Source organism: Pezoporus flaviventris, unplaced genomic scaffold, assembly GCF_033815535.1.
Source record: "Pezoporus flaviventris isolate CSIRO_AGI_PZ_B2104156 unplaced genomic scaffold, CSIRO_AGI_Pfla_v1 ptg000856l, whole genome shotgun sequence".
Lineage (NCBI taxonomy): Eukaryota > Metazoa > Chordata > Aves > Psittaciformes > Psittacidae > Pezoporus > Pezoporus flaviventris.
In genome coordinates, this window is record NW_026893401.1 from 15739 (window position 1) to 38130 (window position 22392).

The 22392-nt window shown below is 63.1% G+C and overlaps 20 non-coding genes and 13 pseudogenes across 20 annotated transcripts; all 33 read left to right on the top strand.

The window, feature by feature from the left end:
* The first annotated feature begins 328 nt into the window (after positions 1-328).
* On the top strand, positions 329-447 carry LOC133264536 (5S ribosomal RNA). Its single transcript, XR_009741685.1, has one exon. It is a non-coding gene; the product is annotated as a 5S ribosomal RNA (ribosomal RNA).
* Positions 448-1001: 554 nt separating this feature from the next.
* On the top strand, positions 1002-1128 carry LOC133264531 (5S ribosomal RNA; annotated as a pseudogene).
* A 555-nt stretch (positions 1129-1683) lies between these two features.
* LOC133264507 (5S ribosomal RNA) lies at positions 1684-1808 on the top strand (annotated as a pseudogene).
* A 551-nt stretch (positions 1809-2359) lies between these two features.
* LOC133264537 (5S ribosomal RNA) lies at positions 2360-2478 on the top strand. The gene has a single exon (XR_009741686.1). It is a non-coding gene; the product is annotated as a 5S ribosomal RNA (ribosomal RNA).
* A 553-nt stretch (positions 2479-3031) lies between these two features.
* LOC133264517 (5S ribosomal RNA) lies at positions 3032-3156 on the top strand (annotated as a pseudogene).
* Positions 3157-3708: 552 nt separating this feature from the next.
* Positions 3709-3827, top strand: LOC133264538 (5S ribosomal RNA). The gene has a single exon (XR_009741687.1). It is a non-coding gene; the product is annotated as a 5S ribosomal RNA (ribosomal RNA).
* A 558-nt stretch (positions 3828-4385) lies between these two features.
* LOC133264539 (5S ribosomal RNA) lies at positions 4386-4504 on the top strand. Its single transcript, XR_009741688.1, has one exon. It is a non-coding gene; the product is annotated as a 5S ribosomal RNA (ribosomal RNA).
* Positions 4505-5060: 556 nt separating this feature from the next.
* On the top strand, positions 5061-5179 carry LOC133264540 (5S ribosomal RNA). The gene has a single exon (XR_009741689.1). It is a non-coding gene; the product is annotated as a 5S ribosomal RNA (ribosomal RNA).
* Positions 5180-5734: 555 nt separating this feature from the next.
* LOC133264541 (5S ribosomal RNA) lies at positions 5735-5853 on the top strand. Its single transcript, XR_009741690.1, has one exon. It is a non-coding gene; the product is annotated as a 5S ribosomal RNA (ribosomal RNA).
* Positions 5854-6407: 554 nt separating this feature from the next.
* On the top strand, positions 6408-6526 carry LOC133264542 (5S ribosomal RNA). Its single transcript, XR_009741691.1, has one exon. It is a non-coding gene; the product is annotated as a 5S ribosomal RNA (ribosomal RNA).
* Positions 6527-7080: 554 nt separating this feature from the next.
* On the top strand, positions 7081-7199 carry LOC133264543 (5S ribosomal RNA). Its single transcript, XR_009741692.1, has one exon. It is a non-coding gene; the product is annotated as a 5S ribosomal RNA (ribosomal RNA).
* Positions 7200-7755: 556 nt separating this feature from the next.
* LOC133264544 (5S ribosomal RNA) lies at positions 7756-7874 on the top strand. The gene has a single exon (XR_009741693.1). It is a non-coding gene; the product is annotated as a 5S ribosomal RNA (ribosomal RNA).
* A 554-nt stretch (positions 7875-8428) lies between these two features.
* On the top strand, positions 8429-8553 carry LOC133264473 (5S ribosomal RNA; annotated as a pseudogene).
* A 554-nt stretch (positions 8554-9107) lies between these two features.
* LOC133264509 (5S ribosomal RNA) lies at positions 9108-9232 on the top strand (annotated as a pseudogene).
* Positions 9233-9784: 552 nt separating this feature from the next.
* LOC133264545 (5S ribosomal RNA) lies at positions 9785-9903 on the top strand. Its single transcript, XR_009741694.1, has one exon. It is a non-coding gene; the product is annotated as a 5S ribosomal RNA (ribosomal RNA).
* Positions 9904-10459: 556 nt separating this feature from the next.
* LOC133264510 (5S ribosomal RNA) lies at positions 10460-10584 on the top strand (annotated as a pseudogene).
* A 554-nt stretch (positions 10585-11138) lies between these two features.
* Positions 11139-11257, top strand: LOC133264547 (5S ribosomal RNA). Its single transcript, XR_009741696.1, has one exon. It is a non-coding gene; the product is annotated as a 5S ribosomal RNA (ribosomal RNA).
* Positions 11258-11809: 552 nt separating this feature from the next.
* On the top strand, positions 11810-11928 carry LOC133264548 (5S ribosomal RNA). Its single transcript, XR_009741697.1, has one exon. It is a non-coding gene; the product is annotated as a 5S ribosomal RNA (ribosomal RNA).
* A 554-nt stretch (positions 11929-12482) lies between these two features.
* On the top strand, positions 12483-12607 carry LOC133264523 (5S ribosomal RNA; annotated as a pseudogene).
* Positions 12608-13161: 554 nt separating this feature from the next.
* LOC133264549 (5S ribosomal RNA) lies at positions 13162-13280 on the top strand. Its single transcript, XR_009741698.1, has one exon. It is a non-coding gene; the product is annotated as a 5S ribosomal RNA (ribosomal RNA).
* A 554-nt stretch (positions 13281-13834) lies between these two features.
* Positions 13835-13953, top strand: LOC133264550 (5S ribosomal RNA). Its single transcript, XR_009741699.1, has one exon. It is a non-coding gene; the product is annotated as a 5S ribosomal RNA (ribosomal RNA).
* A 554-nt stretch (positions 13954-14507) lies between these two features.
* On the top strand, positions 14508-14622 carry LOC133264515 (5S ribosomal RNA; annotated as a pseudogene).
* Positions 14623-15183: 561 nt separating this feature from the next.
* Positions 15184-15302, top strand: LOC133264551 (5S ribosomal RNA). Its single transcript, XR_009741700.1, has one exon. It is a non-coding gene; the product is annotated as a 5S ribosomal RNA (ribosomal RNA).
* A 558-nt stretch (positions 15303-15860) lies between these two features.
* On the top strand, positions 15861-15985 carry LOC133264474 (5S ribosomal RNA; annotated as a pseudogene).
* Positions 15986-16541: 556 nt separating this feature from the next.
* On the top strand, positions 16542-16666 carry LOC133264511 (5S ribosomal RNA; annotated as a pseudogene).
* Positions 16667-17220: 554 nt separating this feature from the next.
* On the top strand, positions 17221-17339 carry LOC133264552 (5S ribosomal RNA). Its single transcript, XR_009741701.1, has one exon. It is a non-coding gene; the product is annotated as a 5S ribosomal RNA (ribosomal RNA).
* A 560-nt stretch (positions 17340-17899) lies between these two features.
* Positions 17900-18024, top strand: LOC133264513 (5S ribosomal RNA; annotated as a pseudogene).
* A 555-nt stretch (positions 18025-18579) lies between these two features.
* LOC133264518 (5S ribosomal RNA) lies at positions 18580-18704 on the top strand (annotated as a pseudogene).
* Positions 18705-19258: 554 nt separating this feature from the next.
* Positions 19259-19377, top strand: LOC133264553 (5S ribosomal RNA). Its single transcript, XR_009741702.1, has one exon. It is a non-coding gene; the product is annotated as a 5S ribosomal RNA (ribosomal RNA).
* Positions 19378-19929: 552 nt separating this feature from the next.
* Positions 19930-20048, top strand: LOC133264555 (5S ribosomal RNA). The gene has a single exon (XR_009741703.1). It is a non-coding gene; the product is annotated as a 5S ribosomal RNA (ribosomal RNA).
* A 557-nt stretch (positions 20049-20605) lies between these two features.
* On the top strand, positions 20606-20724 carry LOC133264556 (5S ribosomal RNA). Its single transcript, XR_009741704.1, has one exon. It is a non-coding gene; the product is annotated as a 5S ribosomal RNA (ribosomal RNA).
* Positions 20725-21277: 553 nt separating this feature from the next.
* Positions 21278-21402, top strand: LOC133264475 (5S ribosomal RNA; annotated as a pseudogene).
* A 552-nt stretch (positions 21403-21954) lies between these two features.
* On the top strand, positions 21955-22073 carry LOC133264557 (5S ribosomal RNA). Its single transcript, XR_009741705.1, has one exon. It is a non-coding gene; the product is annotated as a 5S ribosomal RNA (ribosomal RNA).
* Positions 22074-22392: the final 319 nt, after the last annotated feature.

Sequence of the window (22392 nt, forward strand, 5' to 3'; positions counted from 1 at the left end):
AGGCCACAGGGGTCCTTGCGGGCAGTCCCGGACTTCTTGTTCTCGGTGGGGTGCTGCGGAGGGGCAGGTCCATGGGAGACCCTGTTCCTGTTGTTGGGGGACATGAGGGAAGGAGTGTGGCGTTGTTTTTGCGCGGGCCGGGGGGGGGGGATTTGCGCGGCGTGGTGCGTGTCGGGTCGTCGCGGGCAGAGGCGTGCGGGGCTGTGTGCGTGGGGGCGCTGGCGTGGTTGGGCGTCACAATGGTGCCCCTGGCTTTGGGGGCTGGGGCTGAGTGCGGGTGGGCAGCGTGTGCGGGGGCGCCGAGAGCGGTGGTGGCAGGGGAGAGGCTGCCTACGGCCACACCACCCTGAAAACGCCCGATCTCGTCTGATCTCGGAAGCTAAGCAGGGTCGGGCTCGGTTAGTACTTGGATGGGAGACCGCCTGGGAATCCCGGGTGCTGTAGGCTTTTGCCAGCCCATAGGGGACCCTGCGGGCAATGTCAGCCTCTTTTTCTGTGCGGGCTTTTGCGTCTTTGGGGCACCATCAGGAATTGCAGACCCCTTTTTCTTGCTGGCATTTGAAGCACTTAGGGTCCCCTGTTTGCAAGCTTCTCCCCCTTTTGCTGGCTTGCCTTTTTAAGCTATTTAGGCCCCTGCGAGCAATTCCAGCCGTTTTTTTCTTGCGGGACGTTGAGGCCACAGGGGTCCTTGCGGGCAGTCCCGGACTTCTTGTTCTCGGTGGGGTGCTGCGGAGGGGCAGGTCCATGGGAGACCCTGTTCCTGTTGTTGGGGGACATGAGGGAAGGAGCGTGGCGTTGTTTTTGCGCGGGCCGGGGGGGGGGGATTTGCGCGGGGGGGTGCGTGTCGGGTCGTCGCGGGCAGAGGCGTGCGGGGCTGTGTGCGTGGAGGCGCTGGCGTGGTTGGGCGTCACAATGGTGCCCCTGGCTTTGGGGGCTGGCGCTGAGTGCGGGTGGGCAGCGTGTGCGGGGGCGCCGAGAGCGGTGGTGGCAGGGGAGAGGCTGCCTACGGCCACACCACCCTGAAAACGCCCGATCTCGTCTGATCTTCGGAAGCTAAGCAGGGTCGGGCTCGGGCTCGGTTAGTACTTGGATGGGAGGACCGCCTGGGAATCCCGGGTGCTGTAGGCTTTTGCCAGCCCATAGGGACCCTGCGGGCAATGTCAGCCTCTTTTTCTGTGCGGGCTTTTGCGTCTTTGGGGCACCATCAGGAATTGCAGACCCCTTTTTCTTGCTGGCATTTGAAGCACTTAGGGTCCCCTGTTTGCAAGCTTCTCCCCCTTTTGCTGGCTTGCCTTTTTAAGCTATTTAGGCCCCTGCGAGCAATTCCAGCCGTTTTTTTCTTGCGGGACGTTGAGGCCACAGGGGTCCTTGCGGGCAGTCCCGGACTTCTTGTTCTCGGTGGGGTGCTGCGGAGGGGCAGGTCCATGGGAGACCCTGTTCCTGTTGTTGGGGGACATGAGGGAAGGAGCGTGGCGTTGTTTATGCGCGGGCCGGGGGGGGGGGGGGATTTGCGCGGGGGGGTGCGTGTCGGGTCGTCGCGGGCAGAGGCGTGCGGGGCTGTGTGCGTGGGGGCGCTGGCGTGGTTGGGCGTCACAATGGTGCCCCTGGCTTTGGGGGCTGGGGCTGAGTGCGGTGGGCAGCGTGTGCGGGGGCGCCGAGAGCGGTGGTGGCAGGGGAGAGGCTGCCTACGGCCACACCACCCTGAAAACGCCCGATCTCGTCTGATCTCGGAAGCTAAGCAGGGTCGGGCTCGGGCTCGGTTAGTACTTGGATGGGAGACCGCCTGGGGATCCCGGGTGCTGTAGGCTTTTGCCAGCCCATAGGGGACCCTGCGGGCAATGTCAGCCTCTTTTTCTGTGCGGGCTTTTGCGTCTTTGGGGCACCATCAGGAATTGCAGACCCCTTTTTCTTGCTGGCATTTGAAGCACTTAGGGTCCCCTGTTTGCAAGCTTCTCCCCCTTTTGCTGGCTTGCCTTTTTAAGCTATTTAGGCCCCTGTGAGCAATTCCAGCCGTTATTTTCTTGCGGGACGTTGAGGCCACAGGGGTCCTTGCGGGCAGTCCCGGACTTCTTGTTCTCGGTGGGGTGCTGCGGAGGGGCAGGTCCATGGGAAACCCTGTTCCTGTTGTTGGGGGACATGAGGGAAGGAGCGTGGCGTTGATTTTGCGCGGGCCGGGGGGGGGATTTGCGGGGGGGCGCGTGTCGGGTCGTCGCGGGCAGAGGCGTGCGGGGCTGTGTGCGTGGGGGGCGCTGGCGTGGTTGGGCGTCACAGTGGTGCCCCTGGCTTTGGGGGCTGGGGCTGAGTGCGGGTGGGCAGCGTGTGCGGGGGCGCCGAGAGCGGTGGTGGCAGGGGAGAGGCTGCCTACGGCCACACCACCCTGAAAACGCCCGATCTCGTCTGATCTCGGAAGCTAAGCAGGGTCGGGCTCGGTTAGTACTTGGATGGGAGACCGCCTGGGAATCCCGGGTGCTGTAGGCTTTTGCAGGCCCATAGGGGACCCTGCGGGCAATGTCAGCCTCTTTTTCTGTGCGGGCTTTTGCGTCTTTGGGGCACCATCAGGAATTGCAGACCCCTTTTTCTTGCTGGCATTTGAAGCACTTAGGGTCCCCTGTTTGCAAGCTTCTCCCCCTTTTGCTGGCTTGCCTTTTTAAGCTATTTAGGCCCCTGCGAGCAATTCCAGCCGTTTTTTTCTTGCGGGACGTTGAGGCCACAGGGGTCCTTGCGGGCAGTCCCGGACTTCTTGTTCTCGGTGGGGTGCTGCGGAGGGGCAGGTCCCTGGGAGACCCTGTTCCTGTTGTTGGGGGACATGAGGGAAGGAGCGTGGCGTTGTTTTTGCGCGGGCCGGGGGGGGGGGATTTGCGGGGGGGGGTGCGTGTCGGGTCGTCGCGGGCAGAGGCGTGCGGGCTGTGTGCGTGGGGGCGCTGGCGTGGTTGGGCGTCACAATGGTGCCCCTGGCTTTGGGGGCTGGGGCTGAGTGCGGGTGGGCAGCGTGTGCGGGGGCGCCGAGAGCGGTGGTGGCAGGGGAGAGGCTGCCTACGGCCACACCACCCTGAAAACGCCCGAACTCGTCTGATCTCGGAAGCGAAGCAGGGTCGGGCTCGGGCTCGGTTAGTACTTGGATGGGAGACCGCCTGGGAATCCCGGGTGCTGTAGGCTTTTGCCAGCCCATAGGGGACCCTGCGGGCAATGTCAGCCTCTTTTTCTGTGCGGGCTTTTGCGTCTTTGGGGCACCATCAGGAATTGCAGACCCCTTTTTCTTGCTGGCATTTGAAGCACTTAGGGTCCCCTGTTTGCAAGCTTCTCCCCCTTTTGCTGGCTTGCCTTTTTAAGCTATTTAGGCCCCTGCGAGCAATTCCAGCCGTTATTTTCTTGCGGGACGTTGAGGCCACAGGGGTCCTTGCGGGCAGTCCCGGACTTCTTGTTCTCGGTGGGGTGCTGCGGAGGGGCAGGTCCATGGGAGACCCTGTTCCTGTTGTTGGGGGACATGAGGGAAGGAGCGTGGTGTTGATTTTGCGCGGGCCGGGGGGGGGGGATTTGCGGGGGGGCGCGTGTCGGGTCGTCGCGGGCAGAGGCGTGCGGGGCTGTGTGCGTGGGGGCGCTGGCGTGGTTGGGCGTCACAATGGTGCCCCTGGCTTTGGGGGCTGGGGCTGAGTGCGGGTGGGCAGCGTGTGCGGGGGCGCCGAGAGCGGTGGTGGCAGGGGAGAGGCTGCCTACGGCCACACCACCCTGAAAACGCCCGATCTCGTCTGATCTCGGAAGCTAAGCAGGGTCGGGCTCGGTTAGTACTTGGATGGGAGACCGCCTGGGAATCCCGGGTGCTGTAGGCTTTTGCCAGCCCATAGGGGACCCTGCGGGCAATGTCAGCCTCTTTTTCTGTGCGGGCTTTTGCGTCTTTGGGGCACCATCAGGAATTGCAGACCCCTTTTTCTTGCTGGCATTTGAAGCACTTAGGGTCCCCTGTTTGCAAGCTTCTCCCCCTTTTGCTGGCTTGCCTTTTTAAGCTATTTAGGCCCCTGCGAGCAATTCCAGCCGTTTTTTTCTTGCGGGACGTTGAGGCCACAGGGGTCCTTGCGGGCAGTCCCGGACTTCTTGTTCTCGGTGGGGTGCTGCGGAGGGGCAGGTCCCTGGGAGACCCTGTTCCTGTTGTTGGGGGACATGAGGGAAGGAGCGTGGCGTTGTTTTTGCGCGGGCCGGAGGTGGGGGGGGGATTTGCGGGGGGGGGTGCGTGTCGGGTCGTCGCGGGCAGAGGTGTGCGGGGCTGTGTGCGTGGGGGCGCTGGCGTGGTTGGGCGTCACAATGGTGCCCCTGGCTTTGGGGGCTGGGGCTGAGTGCGGGTGGGCAGCGTGTGCGGGGGCGCCGAGAGCGGTGGTGGCAGGGGAGAGGCTGCCTACGGCCACACCACCCTGAAAACGCCCGATCTCGTCTGATCTCGGAAGCTAAGCAGGGTCGGGCTCGGTTAGTACTTGGATGGGAGACCGCCTGGGAATCCCGGGTGCTGTAGGCTTTTGCCAGCCCATAGGGGACCCTGCGGGCAATGTCAGCCTCTTTTTCTGTGCGGGCTTTTGCGTCTTTGGGGCACCATCAGGAATTGCAGACCCCTTTTTCTTGCTGGCATTTGAAGCACTTAGGGTCCCCTGTTTGCAAGCTTCTCCCCCTTTTGCTGGCTTGCCTTTTTAAGCTATTTAGGCCCCTGCGAGCAATTCCAGCCGTTTTTTTCTTGCGGGACGTTGAGGCCACAGGGGTCCTTGCGGGCAGTCCCGGACTTCTTGTTCTCGGTGGGGTCCTGCGGAGGGGCAGGTCCCTGGGAGACCCTGTTCCTGTTGTTGGGGGACATGAGGGAAGGAGCGTGGCGTTGTTTTTGCGCGGGCCGAAGGGGGGGGGGGGATTTGCGGGGGGGTGCGTGTCGGGTCGTCGCGGGCAGAGGCGTGCGGGGCTGTGTGCGTGGGGGCGCTGGCGTGGTTGGGCGTCACAATGGTGCCCCTGGCTTTGGGGGCTGGGGCTGAGTGCGGGTGGGCAGCGTGTGCGGGGGCGCCGAGAGCGGTGGTGGCAGGGGAGAGGCTGCCTACGGCCACACCACCCTGAAAACGCCCGATCTCGTCTGATCTCGGAAGCTAAGCAGGGTCGGGCTCGGTTAGTACTTGGATGGGAGACCGCCTGGGAATCCCGGGTGCTGTAGGCTTTTGCAGGCCCATAGGGGACCCTGCGGGCAATGTCAGCCTCTTTTTCTGTGCGGGCTTTTGCGTCTTTGGGGCACCATCAGGAATTGCAGACCCCTTTTTCTTGCTGGCATTTGAAGCACTTAGGGTCCCCTGTTTGCAAGCTTCTCCCCCTTTTGCTGGCTTGCCTTTTTAAGCTATTTAGGCCCCTGCGAGCAATTCCAGCCGTTTTTTTCTTGCGGGACGTTGAGGCCACAGGGGTCCTTGCGGGCAGTCCCGGACTTCTTGTTCTCGGTGGGGTCCTGCGGAGGGGCAGGTCCCTGGGAGACCCTGTTCCTGTTGTTGGGGGACATGAGGGAAGGAGCGTGGCGTTGTTTTTGCGCGGGCCGAAGGGGGGGGGGGATTTGCGGGGGGGTGCGTGTCGGGTCGTCGCGGGCAGAGGCGTGCGGGGCTGTGTGCGTGGGGGCGCTGGCGTGGTTGGGCGTCACAATGGTGCCCCTGGCTTTGGGGGCTGGGGCTGAGTGCGGGTGGGCAGCGTGTGCGGGGGCGCCGAGAGCGGTGGTGGCAGGGGAGAGGCTGCCTACGGCCACACCACCCTGAAAACGCCCGATCTCGTCTGATCTCGGAAGCTAAGCAGGGTCGGGCTCGGTTAGTACTTGGATGGGAGACCGCCTGGGAATCCCGGGTGCTGTAGGCTTTTGCAGGCCCATAGGGGACCCTGCGGGCAATGTCAGCCTCTTTTTCTGTGCGGGCTTTTGCGTCTTTGGGGCACCATCAGGAATTGCAGACCCCTTTTTCTTGCTGGCATTTGAAGCACTTAGGGTCCCCTGTTTGCAAGCTTCTCCCCCTTTTGCTGGCTTGCCTTTTTAAGCTATTTAGGCCCCTGCGAGCAATTCCAGCCGTTTTTTTCTTGCGGGACGTTGAGGCCACAGGGGTCCTTGCGGGCAGTCCCGGACTTCTTGTTCTCGGTGGGGTGCTGCGGAGGGGCAGGTCCATGGGAGACCCTGTTCCTGTTGTTGGGGGACATGAGGGAAGGAGTGTGGCGTTGTTTTTGCGCGGGCCGGGGGGGGGGGATTTGCGCGGCGTGGTGCGTGTCGGGTCGTCGCGGGCAGAGGCGTGCGGGGCTGTGTGCGTGGGGGCGCTGGCGTGGTTGGGCGTCACAATGGTGCCCCTGGCTTTGGGGGCTGGGGCTGAGTGCGGGTGGGCAGCGTGTGCGGGGGCGCCGAGAGCGGTGGTGGCAGGGGAGAGGCTGCCTACGGCCACACCACCCTGAAAACGCCCGATCTCGTCTGATCTCGGAAGCTAAGCAGGGTCGGGCTCGGTTAGTACTTGGATGGGAGACCGCCTGGGAATCCCGGGTGCTGTAGGCTTTTGCCAGCCCATAGGGGACCCTGCGGGCAATGTCAGCCTCTTTTTCTGTGCGGGCTTTTGCGTCTTTGGGGCACCATCAGGAATTGCAGACCCCTTTTTCTTGCTGGCATTTGAAGCACTTAGGGTCCCCTGTTTGCAAGCTTCTCCCCCTTTTGCTGGCTTGCCTTTTTAAGCTATTTAGGCCCCTGCGAGCAATTCCAGCCGTTTTTTTCTTGCGGGACGTTGAGGCCACAGGGGTCCTTGCGGGCAGTCCCGGACTTCTTGTTCTCGGTGGGGTGCTGCGGAGGGGCAGGTCCATGGGAGACCCTGTTCCTGTTGTTGGGGGACATGAGGGAAGGAGCGTGGCGTTGTTTTTGCGCGGGCCGGGGGGGGGGGATTTGCGCGGGGGGGTGCGTGTCGGGTCGTCGCGGGCAGAGGCGTGCGGGGCTGTGTGCGTGGAGGCGCTGGCGTGGTTGGGCGTCACAATGGTGCCCCTGGCTTTGGGGGCTGGGGCTGAGTGCGGGTGGGCAGCGTGTGCGGGGGCGCCGAGAGCGGTGGTGGCAGGGGAGAGGCTGCCTACGGCCACACCACCCTGAAAACGCCCGATCTCGTCTGATCTCGGAAGCTAAGCAGGGTCGGGCTCGGTTAGTACTTGGATGGGAGACCGCCTGGGAATCCCGGGTGCTGTAGGCTTTTGCCAGCCCATAGGGGACCCTGCGGGCAATGTCAGCCTCTTTTTCTGTGCGGGCTTTTGCGTCTTTGGGGCACCATCAGGAATTGCAGACCCCTTTTTCTTGCTGGCATTTGAAGCACTTAGGGTCCCCTGTTTGCAAGCTTCTCCCCTTTTTGCTGGCTTGCCTTTTTAAGCTATTTAGGCCCCTGCGAGCAATTCCAGCCGTTTTTTTCTTGCGGGACGTTGAGGCCACAGGGGTCCTTGCGGGCAGTCCCGGACTTCTTGTTCTCGGTGGGGTGCTGCGGAGGGGCAGGTCCATGGGAGACCCTGTTCCTGTTTTTGGGGGACATGAGGGAAGGAGCGTGGTGTTGTTTATGCGCGAGCCGGGGGGCGGGGGGGGATTTGCGGGGGGGCGCGTGTCGGGTCGTCGCGGGCAGAGGCGTGCGGGGCTGTGTGCGTGGGGGCGCTGGCGTGGTTGGGCGTCACAATGGTGCCCCTGGCTTTGGGGGCTGGGGCTGAGTGCGGGTGGGCAGAGTGTGCGGGGGCGCCGAGAGCGGTGGTGGCAGGGGAGAGGGTGCCTACGGCCACACCACCCTGAAAACGCCCGATCTCGTCTGATCTCGGAAGCTAAGCAGGGTCGGGCTCGGTTAGTACTTGGATGGGAGACCGCCTGGGAATCCCGGGTGCTGTAGGCTTTTGCAGGCCCATAGGGGACCCTGCGGGCAATGTCAGCCTCTTTTTCTGTGCGGGCTTTTGCGTCTTTGGGGCACCATCAGGAATTGCAGACCCCTTTTTCTTGCTGGCATTTGAAGCACTTAGGGTCCCCTGTTTGCAAGCTTCTCCCCCTTTTGCTGGCTTGCCTTTTTAAGCTATTTAGGCCCCTGCGAGCAATTCCAGCCGTTTTTTTCTTGCGGGACGTTGAGGCCACAGGGGTCCTTGCGGGCAGTCCCGGACTTCTTGTTCTCGGTGGGGTGCTGCGGAGGGGCAGGTCCATGGGAGACCCTGTTCCTGTTGTTGGGGGACATGAGGGAAGGCGTGTGGCGTTGTTTTTGCGCGGGCCGGGGGGGGGGGATTTGCGCGGCGTGGTGCGTGTCGGGTCGTCGCGGGCAGAGGCGTGCGGGGCTGTGTGCGTGGGGGCGCTGGCGTGGTTGGGCGTCACAATGGTGCCCCTGGCTTTGGGGGCTGGGGCTGAGTGCGGGTGGGCAGCGTGTGCGGGGGCGCCGAGAGCGGTGGTGGCAGGGGAGAGGCTGCCTACGGCCACACCACCCTGAAAACGCCCGATCTCGTCTGATCTCGGAAGCTAAGCAGGGTCGGGCTCGGGCTCGGTTAGTACTTGGATGGGAGACCGCCTGGGAATCCCGGGTGCTGTAGGCTTTTGCCAGCCCATAGGGGACCCTGCGGGCAATGTCAGCCTCTTTTTCTGTGCGGGCTTTTGCGTCTTTGGGGCACCATCAGGAATTGCAGACCCCTTTTTCTTGTTGGCATTTGAAGCACTTAGGGTCCCCTGTTTGCAAGCTTCTCCCCCTTTTGCTGGCTTGCCTTTTTAAGCTATTTAGGCCCCTGCGAGCAATTCCAGCCGTTTTTTTCTTGCGGGACGTTGAGGCCACAGGGGTCCTTGCGGGCAGTCCCGGACTTCTTGTTCTCGGTGGGGTGCTGCGGAGGGGCAGGTCCATGGGAGACCCTGTTCCTGTTGTTGGGGGACATGAGGGAAGGAGCGTGGGGTTGTTTTTGCGCGGGCCGGGGGGGGGGGATTTGCGCGGGGGGGTGCGTGTCGGGTCGTCGCGGGCAGAGGCGTGCGGGGCTGTGTGCGTGGGGGCGCTGGCGTGGTTGGGCGTCACAATGGTGCCCCTGGCTTTGGGGGCTGGGGCTGAGTGCGGGTGGGCAGCGTGTGCGGGGGCGCCGAGAGCGGTGGTGGCAGGGGAGAGGCTGCCTACGGCCACACCACCCTGAAAACGCCCGATCTCGTCTGATCTCGGAAGCTAAGCAGGGTCGGGCTCGGGCTCGGTTAGTACTTGGATGGGAGACCGCCTGGGGATCCCGGGTGCTGTAGGCTTTTGCCAGCCCATAGGGGACCCTGCGGGCAATGTCAGCCTCTTTTTCTGTGCGGGCTTTTGCGTCTTTGGGGCACCATCAGGAATTGCAGACCCCTTTTTCTTGCTGGCATTTGAAGCACTTAGGGTCCCCTGTTTGCAAGCTTCTCCCCCTTTTGCTGGCTTGCCTTTTTAAGCTATTTAGGCCCCTGTGAGCAATTCCAGCCGTTATTTTCTTGCGGGACGTTGAGGCCACAGGGGTCCTTGCGGGCAGTCCCGGACTTCTTGTTCTCGGTGGGGTGCTGCGGAGGGGCAGGTCCATGGGAAACCCTGTTCCTGTTGTTGGGGGACATGAGGGAAGGAGCGTGGCGTTGATTTTGCGCGGGCCGGGGGGGGGGGATTTGCGGGGGGGCGCGTGTCGGGTCGTCGCGGGCAGAGGCGTGCGGGGCTGTGTGCGTGGGGGCGCTGGCGTGGTTGGGCGTCACAGTGGTGCCCCTGGCTTTGGGGGCTGGGGCTGAGTGCGGGTGGGCAGCGTGTGCGGGGGCGCCGAGAGCGGTGGTGGCAGGGGAGAGGCTGCCTACGGCCACACCACCCTGAAAACGCCCGATCTCGTCTGATCTCGGAAGCTAAGCAGGGTCGGGCTCGGTTAGTACTTGGATGGGAGACCGCCTGGGAATCCCGGGTGCTGTAGGCTTTTGCCAGCCCATAGGGGACCCTGCGGGCAATGTCAGCCTCTTTTTCTGTGCGGGCTTTTGCGTCTTTGGGGCACCATCAGGAATTGCAGACCCCTTTTTCTTGCTGGCATTTGAAGCACTTAGGGTCCCCTGTTTGCAAGCTTCTCCCCCTTTTGCTGGCTTGCCTTTTTAAGCTATTTAGGCCCCTGCGAGCAATTCCAGCCGTTTTTTTCTTGCGGGACGTTGAGGCCACAGGGGTCCTTGCGGGCAGTCCCGGACTTCTTGTTCTCGGTGGGGTGCTGCGGAGGGGCAGGTCCATGGGAGACCCTGTTCCTGTTGTTGGGGGACATGAGGGAAGGAGCGTGGCGTTGTTTATGCGCGGGCCGGGGGGGGGGGGGATTTGCGCGGGGGGGTGCGTGTCGGGTCGTCGCGGGCAGAGGCGTGCGGGGCTGTGTGCTTGGGGGCGCTGGCGTGGTTGGGCGTCACAATGGTGCCCCTGGCTTTGGGGGCTGGGGCTGAGTGCGGGTGGGCAGCGTGTGCGGGGGCGCCGAGAGCGGTGGTGGCAGGGGAGAGGCTGCCTACGGCCACACCACCCTGAAAACGCCCGATCTCGTCTGATCTCGGAAGCTAAGCAGGGTCGGGCTCGGGCTCGGTTAGTACTTGGATGGGAGACCGCCTGGGGATCCCGGGTGCTGTAGGCTTTTGCCAGCCCATAGGGGACCCTGCGGGCAATGTCAGCCTCTTTTTCTGTGCGGGCTTTTGCGTCTTTGGGGCACCATCAGGAATTGCAGACCCCTTTTTCTTGCTGGCATTTGAAGCACTTAGGGTCCCCTGTTTGCAAGCTTCTCCCCCTTTTGCTGGCTTGCCTTTTTAAGCTATTTAGGCCCCTGCGAGCAATTCCAGCCGTTTTTTTCTTGCGGGACGTTGAGGCCACAGGGGTCCTTGCGGGCAGTCCCGGACTTCTTGTTCTCGGTGGGGTGCTGCGGAGGGGCAGGTCCCTGGGAGACCCTGTTCCTGTTGTTGGGGGACATGAGAGAAGGAGCGTGGCGTTGTTTTTGCGCGGGCCGGGGGGGGGGGATTTGCGCGGGGGAGTGCGTGTCGGGTCGTCGCGGGCAGAGGCGTGCAGGGCTGTGTGCGTGGGGGCGCTGGCGTGGTTGGGCGTCACAATGGTGCCCCTGGCTTTGGGGGCTGGGGCTGAGTGCGGGTGGGCAGCGTGTGCGGGGGCGCCGAGAGCGGTGGTGGCAGGGGAGAGGCTGCCTACGGCCACACCACCCTGAAAACGCCCGATCTCGTCTGATCTCGGAAGCTAAGCAGGGTCGGGCTCGGTTAGTACTTGGATGGGAGACCGCCTGGGAATCCCGGGTGCTGTAGGCTTTTGCCAGCCCATAGGGGACCCTGCGGGCAATGTCAGCCTCTTTTTCTGTGCGGGCTTTTGCGTCTTTGGGGCACCATCAGGAATTGCAGACCCCTTTTTCTTGCTGGCATTTGAAGCACTTAGGGTCCCCTGTTTGCAAGCTTCTCCCCCTTTTGCTGGCTTGCCTTTTTAAGCTATTTAGGCCCCTGCGAGCAATTCCAGCCGTTTTTTTCTTGCGGGACGTTGAGGCCACAGGGGTCCTTGCGGGCAGTCCCGGACTTCTTGTTCTCGGTGGGGTGCTGCGGAGGGGCAGGTCCCTGGGAGACCCTGTTCCTGTTGTTGGGGGACATGAGAGAAGGAGCGTGGCGTTGTTTTTGCGCGGGCCGGGGGGGGGGGATTTGCGGGGGAGTGCGTGTCGGGTCGTCGCGGGCAGAGGAGTGCGGGGCTGTGTGCGTGGGGGCGCTGGCGTGGTTGGGCGTCACAATGGTGCCCCTGGCTTTGGGGGCTGGGGCTGAGTGCGGGTGGGCAGCGTGTGCGGGGGCGCCGAGAGCGGTGGTGGCAGGGGAGAGGCTGCCTACGGCCACACCACCCTGAAAACGCCCGATCTCGTCTGATCTCGGAAGCTAAGCAGGGTCGGGCTCGGTTAGTACTTGGATGGGAGACCGCCTGGGAATCCCGGGTGCTGTAGGCTTTTGCCAGCCCATAGGGGACCCTGCGGGCAATGTCAGCCTCTTTTTCTGTGCGGGCTTTTGCGTCTTTGGGGCACCATCAGGAATTGCAGACCCCTTTTTCTTGCTGGCATTTGAAGCACTTAGGGTCCCCTGTTTGCAAGCTTCTCCCCCTTTTGCTGGCTTGCCTTTTTAAGCTATTTAGGCCCCTGCGAGCAATTCCAGCCGTTTTTTTCTTGCGGGACGTTGAGGCCACAGGGGTCCTTGCGGGCAGTCCCGGACTTCTTGTTCTCGGTGGGGTGCTGCGGAGGGGCAGGTCCCTGGGAGACCCTGTTCCTGTTGTTGGGGGACATGAGGGAAGGAGCGTGGCGTTGTTTTTGCGCGGGCCGGGGGGGGGGGATTTGCGGGGGGGGGTGCGTGTTGGGTCGTCGCGGGCAGAGGCGTGCGGGGCTGTGTGCGTGGGGGCGCTGGCGTGGTTGGGCGTCACAATGGTGCCCCTGGCTTTGGGGGCTGGGGCTGAGTGCGGGTGGGCAGCGTGTGCGGGGGCGCCGAGAGCGGTGGTGGCAGGGGAGAGGCTGCCTACGGCCACACCACCCTGAAAACGCCCGAACTCGTCTGATCTCGGAAGGGAAGCAGGGTCGGGCTCGGGCTCGGTTAGTACTTGGATGGGAGACCGCCTGGGAATCCCGGGTGCTGTAGGCTTTTGCCAGCCCATAGGGGACCCTGCGGGCAATGTCAGCCTCTTTTTCTGTGCGGGCTTTTGCGTCTTTGGGGCACCATCAGGAATTGCAGACCCCTTTTTCTTGCTGGCATTTGAAGCACTTAGGGTCCCCTGTTTGCAAGCTTCTCCCCTTTTGCTGGCTTGCCTTTTTAAGCTATTTAGGCCCCTGCGAGCAATTCCAGCCGTTTTTTTCTTGCGGGACGTTGAGGCCACAGGGGTCCTTGCGGGCAGTCCCGGACTTCTTGTTCTCGGTGGGGTGCTGCGGAGGGGCAGGTCCATGGGAGACCCTGTTCCTGTTGTTGGGGGACATGAGGGAAGGAGTGTGGCGTTGTTTTTGCGCGGGCCGGGGGGGGGGGGATTTGCGCGGCGTGGTGCGTGTCGGGTCGTCGCGGGCAGAGGCGTGCGGGGCTGTGTGCGTGGGGGCGCTGGCGTGGTTGGGCGTCACAATGGTGCCCCTGGCTTTGGGGGCTGGGGCTGAGTGCGGGTGGGCAGCGTGTGCGGGGGCGCCGAGAGCGGTGGTGGCAGGGGAGAGGCTGCCTACGGCCACACCACCCTGAAAACGCCCGATCTCGTCTGATCTCGGAAGCTAAGCAGGGTCGGGCTCGGTTAGTACTTGGATGGGAGACCGCCTGGGAATCCCGGGTGCTGTAGGCTTTTGCCAGCCCATAGGGGACCCTGCGGGCAATGTCAGCCTCTTTTTCTGTGCGGGCTTTTGCGTCTTTGGGGCACCATCAGGAATTGCAGACCCCTTTTTCTTGCTGGCATTTGAAGCACTTAGGGTCCCCTGTTTGCAAGCTTCTCCCCCTTTTGCTGGCTTGCCTTTTTAAGCTATTTAGGCCCCTGCGAGCAATTCCAGCCGTTTTTTTCTTGCGGGACGTTGAGGCCACAGGGGTCCTTGCGGGCAGTCCCGGACTTCTTGTTCTCGGTGGGGTGCTGCGGAGGGGCAGGTCCATGGGAGACCCTGTTCCTGTTGTTGGGGGACATGAGGGAAGGAGTGTGGCGTTGTTTTTGCGCGGGCCGGGGGGGGGGGATTTGCGCGGCGTGGTGCGTGTCGGGTCGTCGCGGGCAGAGGCGTACGGGGCTGTGTGCGTGGGGGCGCTGGCGTGGTTGGGCGTCACAATGGTGCCCCTGGCTTTGGGGGCTGGGGCTGAGTGCGGGTGGGCAGCGTGTGCGGGGGCGCCGAGAGCGGTGGTGGCAGGGGAGAGGCTGCCTACGGCCACACCACCCTGAAAACGCCCGATCTCGTCTGATCTCGGAAGCTAAGCAGGGTCGGGCTCGGTTAGTACTTGGATGGGAGACCGCCTGGGAATCCCGGGTGCTGTAGGCTTTTGCCAGCCCATAGGGGACCCTGCGGGCAATGTCAGCCTCTTTTTCTGTGCGGGCTTTTGCGTCTTTGGGGCACCATCAGGAATTGCAGACCCCTTTTTCTTGCTGGCATTTGAAGCACTTAGGGTCCCCTGTTTGCAAGCTTCTCCCCCTTTTGCTGGCTTGCCTTTTTAAGCTATTTAGGCCCCTGCGAGCAATTCCAGCCGTTTTTTTCTTGCGGGACGTTGAGGCCACAGGGGTCCTTGCGGGCAGTCCCGGACTTCTTGTTCTCGGTGGGGTGCTGCGGAGGGGCAGGTCCATGGGAGACCCTGTTCCTGTTGTTGGGGGACATGAGGGAAGGAGCGTGGCGTTGTTTTTGCGCGGGCCGGGGGGGGGGGATTTGCGCGGGGGGGTGCGTGTCGGGTCGTCGCGGGCAGAGGCGTGCGGGGCTGTGTGCGTGGAGGCGCTGGCGTGGTTGGGCGTCACAATGGTGCCCCTGGCTTTGGGGGCTGGGGCTGAGTGCGGGTGGGCAGCGTGTGCGGGGGCGCCGAGAGCGGTGGTGGCAGGGGAGAGGCTGCCTACGGCCACACCACCCTGAAAACGCCCGATCTCGTCTGATCTCGGAAGCTAAGCAGGGTCGGGCTCGGTTAGTACTTGTGAGACCGCCTGGGAATCCCGGGTGCTGTAGGCTTTTGCCAGCCCATAGGGGACCCTGCGGGCAATGTCAGCCTCTTTTTTCTGTGCGGGCTTTTGCGTCTTTGGGGCACCATCAGGAATTGCAGACCCCTTTTTCTTGCTGGCATTTGAAGCACTTAGGGTCCCCTGTTTGCAAGCTTCTCCCCCTTTTGCTGGCTTGCCTTTTTAAGCTATTTAGGCCCCTGCGAGCAATTCCAGCCGTTTTTTTCTTGCGGGACGTTGAGGCCACAGGGGTCCTTGCGGGCAGTCCCGGACTTCTTGTTCTCGGTGGGGTGCTGCGGAGGGGCAGGTCCCTGGGAGACCCTGTTCCTGTTGTTGGGGGACATGAGGGAAGGGAGCGTGGCGTTGTTTTTGCGCGGGCCGGAGGTGGGGGGGGGATTTGCGGGGGGGGGGTGCGTGTCGGGTCGTCGCGGGCAGAGGTGTGCGGGGCTGTGTGCGTGGGGGCGCTGGTGTGGTTGGGCGTCACAATGGTGCCCCTGGCTTTGGGGGCTGGGGCTGAGTGCGGGTGGGCAGCGTGTGCGGGGGCGCCGAGAGCGGTGGTGGCAGGGGAGAGGCTGCCTACGGCCACACCACCCTGAAAACGCCCGATCTCGTCTGATCTCGGAAGCTAAGCAGGGTCGGGCTCGGTTAGTACTTGGATGGGAGACCGCCTGGGAATCCCGGGTGCTGTAGGCTTTTGCCAGCCCATAGGGGACCCCTGCGGGCAATGTCAGCCTCTTTTTCTGTGCGGGCTTTTGCGTCTTTGGGGCACCATCAGGAATTGCAGACCCCTTTTTCTTGCTGGCATTTTGAAGCACTTAGGGTCCCCTGTTTGCAAGCTTCTCCCCCTTTTGCTGGCTTGCCTTTTTAAGCTATTTAGGCCCCTGCGAGCAATTCCAGCCGTTTTTTTCTTGCGGGACGTTGAGGCCACAGGGGTCCTTGCGGGCAGTCCCGGACTTCTTGTTCTCGGTGGGGTGCTGCGGAGGGGCAGGTCCCTGGGAGACCCTGTTCCTGTTGTTGGGGGACATGAGGGAAGGAGCGTGGTGTTGTTTATGCGCGGGCCGGGGGGCGGGGGGGGATTTGCGGGGGGGTGCGTGTCGGGTCGTCGCGGGCAGAGGCGTGCGGGGCTGTGTGCGTGGGGGCGCTGGCGTGGTTGGGCGTCACAATGGTGCCCCTGGCTTTGGGGGCTGGGGCTGAGTGCGGGTGGGCAGCGTGTGCGGGGGCGCCGAGAGCGGTGGTGGCAGGGGAGAGGCTGCCTACGGCCACACCACCCTGAAAACGCCCGATCTCGTCTGATCTCGGAAGCTAAGCAGGGTCGGGCTCGGGCTCGGTTAGTACTTGGATGGGAGACCGCCTGGGAATCCCGGGTGCTGTAGGCTTTTGCCAGCCCATAGGGGGACCCTGCGGGCAATGTCAGCCTCTTTTTCTGTGCGGGCTTTTGCGTCTTTGGGGCACCATCAGGAATTGCAGACCCCTTTTTCTTGCTGGCATTTGAAGCACTTAGGGTCCCCTGTTTGCAAGCTTCTCCCCCTTTTGCTGGCTTGCCTTTTTAAGCTATTTAGGCCCCTGCGAGCAATTCCAGCCGTTTTTTTCTTGCGGGACGTTGAGGCCACAGGGGTCCTTGCGGGCAGTCCCGGACTTCTTGTTCTCGGTGGGGTGCTGCGGAGGGGCAGGTCCATGGGAGACCCTGTTCCTGTTGTTGGGGGACATGAGGGAAGGAGCGTGGGGTTGTTTTTGCGCGGGCCGGGGGGGGGGGATTTGCGCGGGGGGGTGCGTGTCGGGTCGTCGCGGGCAGAGGCGTGCGGGGCTGTGTGCGTGGAGGCGCTGGCGTGGTTGGGCGTCACAATGGTGCCCCTGGCTTTGGGGGCTGGGGCTGAGTGCGGGTGGGCAGCGTGTGCGGGGGCGCCGAGAGCGGTGGTGGCAGGGGGAGAGGCTGCCTACGGCCACACCACCCTGAAAACGCCCGATCTCGTCTGATCTCGGAAGCTAAGCAGGGTCGGGCTCGGGCTCGGTTAGTACTTGGATGGGAGACCGCCTGGGGATCCCGGGTGCTGTAGGCTTTTGCCAGCCCATAGGGGACCCTGCGGGCAATGTCAGCCTCTTTTTCTGTGCGGGCTTTTGCGTCTTTGGGGCACCATCAGGAATTGCAGACCCCTTTTTCTTGCTGGCATTTGAAGCACTTAGGGTCCCCTGTTTGCAAGCTTCTCCCCTTTTGCTGGCTTGCCTTTTTAAGCTATTTAGGCCCCTGTGAGCAATTCCAGCCGTTATTTTCTTGCGGGACGTTGAGGCCACAGGGTCCTTGCGGGCAGTCCCGGACTTCTTGTTCTCGGTGGGGTGCTGCGGAGGGGCAGGTCCCTGGGAGACCCTGTTCCTGTTGTTGGGGGACATGAGGGAAGGAGCGTGGTGTTGTTTATGCGCGGACCGGGGGGCGGGGGGGGATTTGCGGGGGGGTGCGTGTCGGGTCGTCGCGGGCAGAGGCGTGCGGGGCTGTGTGCGTGGGGGCGCTGGCGTGGTTGGGCGTCACAATGGTGCCCCTGGCTTTGGGGGCTGGGGCTGAGTGCGGGTGGGCAGCGTGTGCGGGGGCGCCGAGAGCGGTGGTGGCAGGGGAGAGGCTGCCTACGGCCACACCACCCTGAAAACGCCCGATCTCGTCTGATCTCGGAAGCTAAGCAGGGTCGGGCTCGGTTAGTACTTGGATGGGAGACCGCCTGGGAATCCCGGGTGCTGTAGGCTTTTGCCAGCCCATAGGGGACCCTGCGGGCAATGTCAGCCTCTTTTTTCTGTGCGGGCTTTTGCGTCTTTGGGGCACCATCAGGGAATTGCAGACCCCTTTTTCTTGCTGGCATTTGAAGCACTTAGGGTCCCCTGTTTGCAAGCTTCTCCCCCTTTTGCTGGCTTGCCTTTTTAAGCTATTTAGGCCCCTGCGAGCAATTCCAGCCGTTTTTTTCTTGCGGGTCGTTGAGGCCACAGGGGTCCTTGCGGGCAGTCCCGGACTTCTTGTTCTCGGTGGGGTGCTGCGGAGGGGCAGGTCCCTGGGAGACCCTGTTCCTGTTGTTGGGGGACATGAGGGAAGGAGCGTGGCGTTGTTTTTGCGCGGGCCGGAGGTGGGGGGGGGATTTGCGGGGGGGGGTGCGTGTCGGGTCGTCGCGGGCAGAGGTGTGCGGGGCTGTGTGCGTGGGGGCGCTGGCGTGGTTGGGCGTCACAATGGTGCCCCTGGCTTTGGGGGCTGGGGCTGAGTGCGGGTGGGCAGCGTGTGCGGGGGCGCCGAGAGCGGTGGTGGCAGGGGAGAGGCTGCCTACGGCCACACCACCCTGAAAACGCCCGATCTCGTCTGATCTCGGAAGCTAAGCAGGGTCGGGCTCGGGCTCTGTTAGTACTTGCATGGGAGACCGCCTGGGAATCCCGGGTGCTGTAGGCTTTTGCCAGCCCATAGGGGACCCTGCGGGCAATGTCAGCCTCTTTTCTGTGCGGGCTTTTGCGTCTTTGGGGCACCATCAGGAATTGCAGACCCCTTTTTCTTGCTGGCATTTGAAGCACTTAGGGTCCCCTGTTTGCAAGCTTCTCCCCCTTTTGCTGGCTTGCCTTTTTAAGCTATTTAGGCCCCTGCGAGCAATTCCAGCCGTTTTTTTCTTGCGGGACGTTGAGGCCACAGGGGTCCTTGCGGGCAGTCCCGGACTTCTTGTTCTCGGTGGGGTGCTGCGGAGGGGCAGGTCCATGGGAGACCCTGTTCCTGTTGTTGGGGGACATGAGGGAAGGAGCGTGGTGTTGATTTTGCGCGGGCAGGGGGGCGGGGGGGGATTTGCGGGGGGGCGCGTGTCGGGTCGTCGCGGGCAGAGGCGTGCGGGGCTGTGTGCGTGGGGGCGCTGGCGTGGTTGGGCGTCACAATGGTGCCCCTGGCTTTGGGGGCTGGGGCTGAGTGCGGGTGGGCAGCGTGTGCGGGGGCGCCGAGAGCGGTGGTGGCAGGGGAGAGGCTGCCTACGGCCACACCACCCTGAAAACGCCCGAACTCGTCTGATCTCGGAAGCGAAGCAGGGTCGGGCTCGGGCTCGGTTAGTACTTGGATGGGAGACCGCCTGGGAATCCCGGGTGCTGTAGGCTTTTGCCAGCCCATAGGGGACCCTGCGGGCAATGTCAGCCTCTTTTTCTGTGCGGGCTTTTGCGTCTTTGGGGCACCATCAGGAATTGCAGACCCCTTTTTCTTGCTGGCATTTGAAGCACTTAGGGTCCCCTGTTTGCAAGCTTCTCCCCCTTTTGCTGGCTTGCCTTTTTAAGCTATTTAGGCCCCTGCGAGCAATTCCAGCCGTTTTTTTCTTGCGGGACGTTGAGGCCACAGGGGTCCTTGCGGGCAGTCCCGGACATCTTGTTCTCGGTGGGGTGCTGCGGAGGGGCAGGTCCCTGGGAGACCGTGTTCCTGTTGTTGGGGGACATGAGAGAAGGAGCGTGGCGTTGTTTTTGCGCGGGCCGGGGGGGGGGGATTTGCGCGGGGGAGTGCGTGTCGGGTCGTCGCGGGCAGAGGCGTGCGGGGCTGTGTGCGTGGGGGCGCTGGCGTGGTTGGGCGTCACAATGGTGCCCCTGGCTTTGGGGGCTGGGGCTGAGTGCGGGTGGGCAGCGTGTGCGGGGGCGCCGAGAGCGGTGGTGGCAGGGGAGAGGCTGCCTACGGCCACACCACCCTGAAAACGCCCGATCTCGTCTGATCTCGGAAGCTAAGCAGGGTCGGGCTCGGTTAGTACTTGGATGGGAGACCGCCTGGGAATCCCGGGTGCTGTAGGCTTTTGCCAGCCCATAGGGGACCCTGCGGGCAATGTCAGCCTCTTTTTCTGTGCGGGCTTTTGCGTCTTTGGGGCACCATCAGGAATTGCAGACCCCTTTTTCTTGCTGGCATTTGAAGCACTTAGGGTCCCCTGTTTGCAAGCTTCTCCCCCTTTTGCTGGCTTGCCTTTTTAAGCTATTTAGGCCCCTGCGAGCAATTCCAGCCGTTTTTTTCTTGCGGGACGTTGAGGCCACAGGGGTCCTTGCGGGCAGTCCCGGACTTCTTGTTCTCGGTGGGGTGCTGCGGAGGGGCAGGTCCATGGGAGACCCTGTTCCTGTTGTTGGGGGACATGAGAGAAGGAGCGTGGCGTTGTTTTTGCGCGGGCCGGGGGGGGGGGATTTGCGGGGGAGTGCGTGTCGGGTCGTCGCGGGCAGAGGAGTGCGGGGCTGTGTGCGTGGGGGCGCTGGCGTGGTTGGGCGTCACAATGGTGCCCCTGGCTTTGGGGGCTGGGGCTGAGTGCGGGTGGGCAGCGTGTGCGGGGGCGCCGAGAGCGGTGGTGGCAGGGGAGAGGCTGCCTACGGCCACACCACCCTGAAAACGCCCGATCTCGTCTGATCTCGGAAGCTAAGCAGGGTCGGGCTCGGTTAGTACTTGGATGGGAGACCGCCTGGGAATCCCGGGTGCTGTAGGCTTTTGCCAGCCCATAGGGGACCCTGCGGGCAATGTCAGCCTCTTTTTCTGTGCGGGCTTTTGCGTCTTTGGGGCACCATCAGGAATTGCAGACCCCTTTTTCTTGCTGGCATTTGAAGCACTTAGGGTCCCCTGTTTGCAAGCTTCTCCCCCTTTTGCTGGCTTGCCTTTTTAAGCTATTTAGGCCCCTGCGAGCAATTCCAGCCGTTTTTTTCTTGCGGGACGTTGAGGCCACAGGGGTCCTTGCGGGCAGTCCCGGACTTCTTGTTCTCGGTGGGGTGCTGCGGAGGGGCAGGTCCCTGGGAGACCCTGTTCCTGTTGTTGGGGGACATGAGGGAAGGAGCGTGGCGTTGTTTATGCGCGGGCCGGGGGGGGGGGGGGATTTGCGCGGGGGGGTGCGTGTCGGGTCGTCGCGGGCAGAGGCGTGCGGGGCTGTGTGCGTGGGGGCGCTGGCGTGGTTGGGCGTCACAATGGTGCCCCTGGCTTTGGGGGCTGGGGCTGAGTGCGGGTGGGCAGCGTGTGCGGGGGCGCCGAGAGCGGTGGTGGCAGGGGAGAGGCTGCCTACGGCCACACCACCCTGAAAACGCCCGATCTCGTCTGATCTCGGAAGCTAAGCAGGGTCGGGCTCGGTTAGTACTTGGATGGGAGACCGCCTGGGAATCCCGGGTGCTGTAGGCTTTTGCCAGCCCATAGGGGACCCTGCGGGCAATGTCAGCCTCTTTTTCTGTGCGGGCTTTTGCGTCTTTGGGGCACCATCAGGAATTGCAGACCCCTTTTTCTTGCTGGCATTTGAAGCACTTAGGGTCCCCTGTTTGCAAGCTTCTCCCCCTTTTGCTGGCTTGCCTTTTTAAGCTATTTAGGCCCCTGCGAGCAATTCCAGCCGTTTTTTTCTTGCGGGACGTTGAGGCCACAGGGGTCCTTGCGGGCAGTCCCGGACTTCTTGTTCTCGGTGGGGTGCTGCGGAGGGGCAGGTCCATGGGAGACCCTGTTCCTGTTGTTGGGGGACATGAGAGAAGGAGCGTGGCGTTGTTTTTGCGCGGGCCGGGGGGGGGGGGATTTGCGGGGGAGTGCGTGTCGGGTCGTCGCGGGCAGAGGAGTGCGGGGCTGTGTGCGTGGGGGCGCTGGCGTGGTTGGGCGTCACAATGGTGCCCCTGGCTTTGGGGGCTGGGGCTGAGTGCGGGTGGGCAGCGTGTGCAGGGGCGCCGAGAGCGGTGGTGGCAGGGGAGAGGCTGCCTACGGCCACACCACCCTGAAAACGCCCGATCTCGTCTGATCTCGGAAGCTAAGCAGGGTCGGGCTCGGGCTCGGTTAGTACTTGGATGGGAGACCGCCTGGGAATCCCGGGTGCTGTAGGCTTTTGCCAGCCCATAGGGGACCCTGCGGGCAATGTCAGCCTCTTTTTCTGTGCGGGCTTTTGCGTCTTTGGGGCACCATCAGGAATTGCAGACCCCTTTTTCTTGCTGGCATTTGAAGCACTTAGGGTCCCCTGTTTGCAAGCTTCTCCCCCTTTTGCTGGCTTGCCTTTTTAAGCTATTTAGGCCCCTGCGAGCAATTCCAGCCGTTTTTTTCTTGCGGGACGTTGAGGCCACAGGGGTCCTTGCGGGCAGTCCCGGACTTCTTGTTCTCGGTGGGGTGCTGCGGAGGGGCAGGTCCATGGGAGACCCTGTTCCTGTTGTTGGGGGACATGAGAGAAGGAGCGTGGCGTTGTTTTTGCGCGGGCCGGGGGGGGGGGATTTGCGGGGGAGTGCGTGTCGGGTCGTCGCGGGCAGAGGAGTGCGGGGCTGTGTGCGTGGGGGCGCTGGCGTGGTTGGGCGTCACAATGGTGCCCCTGGCTTTGGGGGCTGGGGCTGAGTGCGGGTGGGCAGCGTGTGCGGGGGCGCCGAGAGCGGTGGTGGCAGGGGAGAGGCTGCCTACGGCCACACCACCCTGAAAACGCCCGATCTCGTCTGATCTCGGAAGCTAAGCAGGGTCGGGCTCGGTTAGTACTTGGATGGGAGACCGCCTGGGAATCCCGGGTGCTGTAGGCTTTTGCCAGCCCATAGGGGACCCTGCGGGCAATGTCAGCCTCTTTTTCTGTGCGGGCTTTTGCGTCTTTGGGGCACCATCAGGAATTGCAGACCCCTTTTTCTTGCTGGCATTTGAAGCACTTAGGGTCCCCTGTTTGCAAGCTTCTCCCCCTTTTGCTGGCTTGCCTTTTTAAGCTATTTAGGCCCCTGCGAGCAATTCCAGCCGTTTTTTTCTTGCGGGACGTTGAGGCCACAGGGGTCCTTGCGGGCAGTCCCGGACTTCTTGTTCTCGGTGGGGTGCTGCGGAGGGGCAGGTCCCTGGGAGACCCCTGTTCCTGTT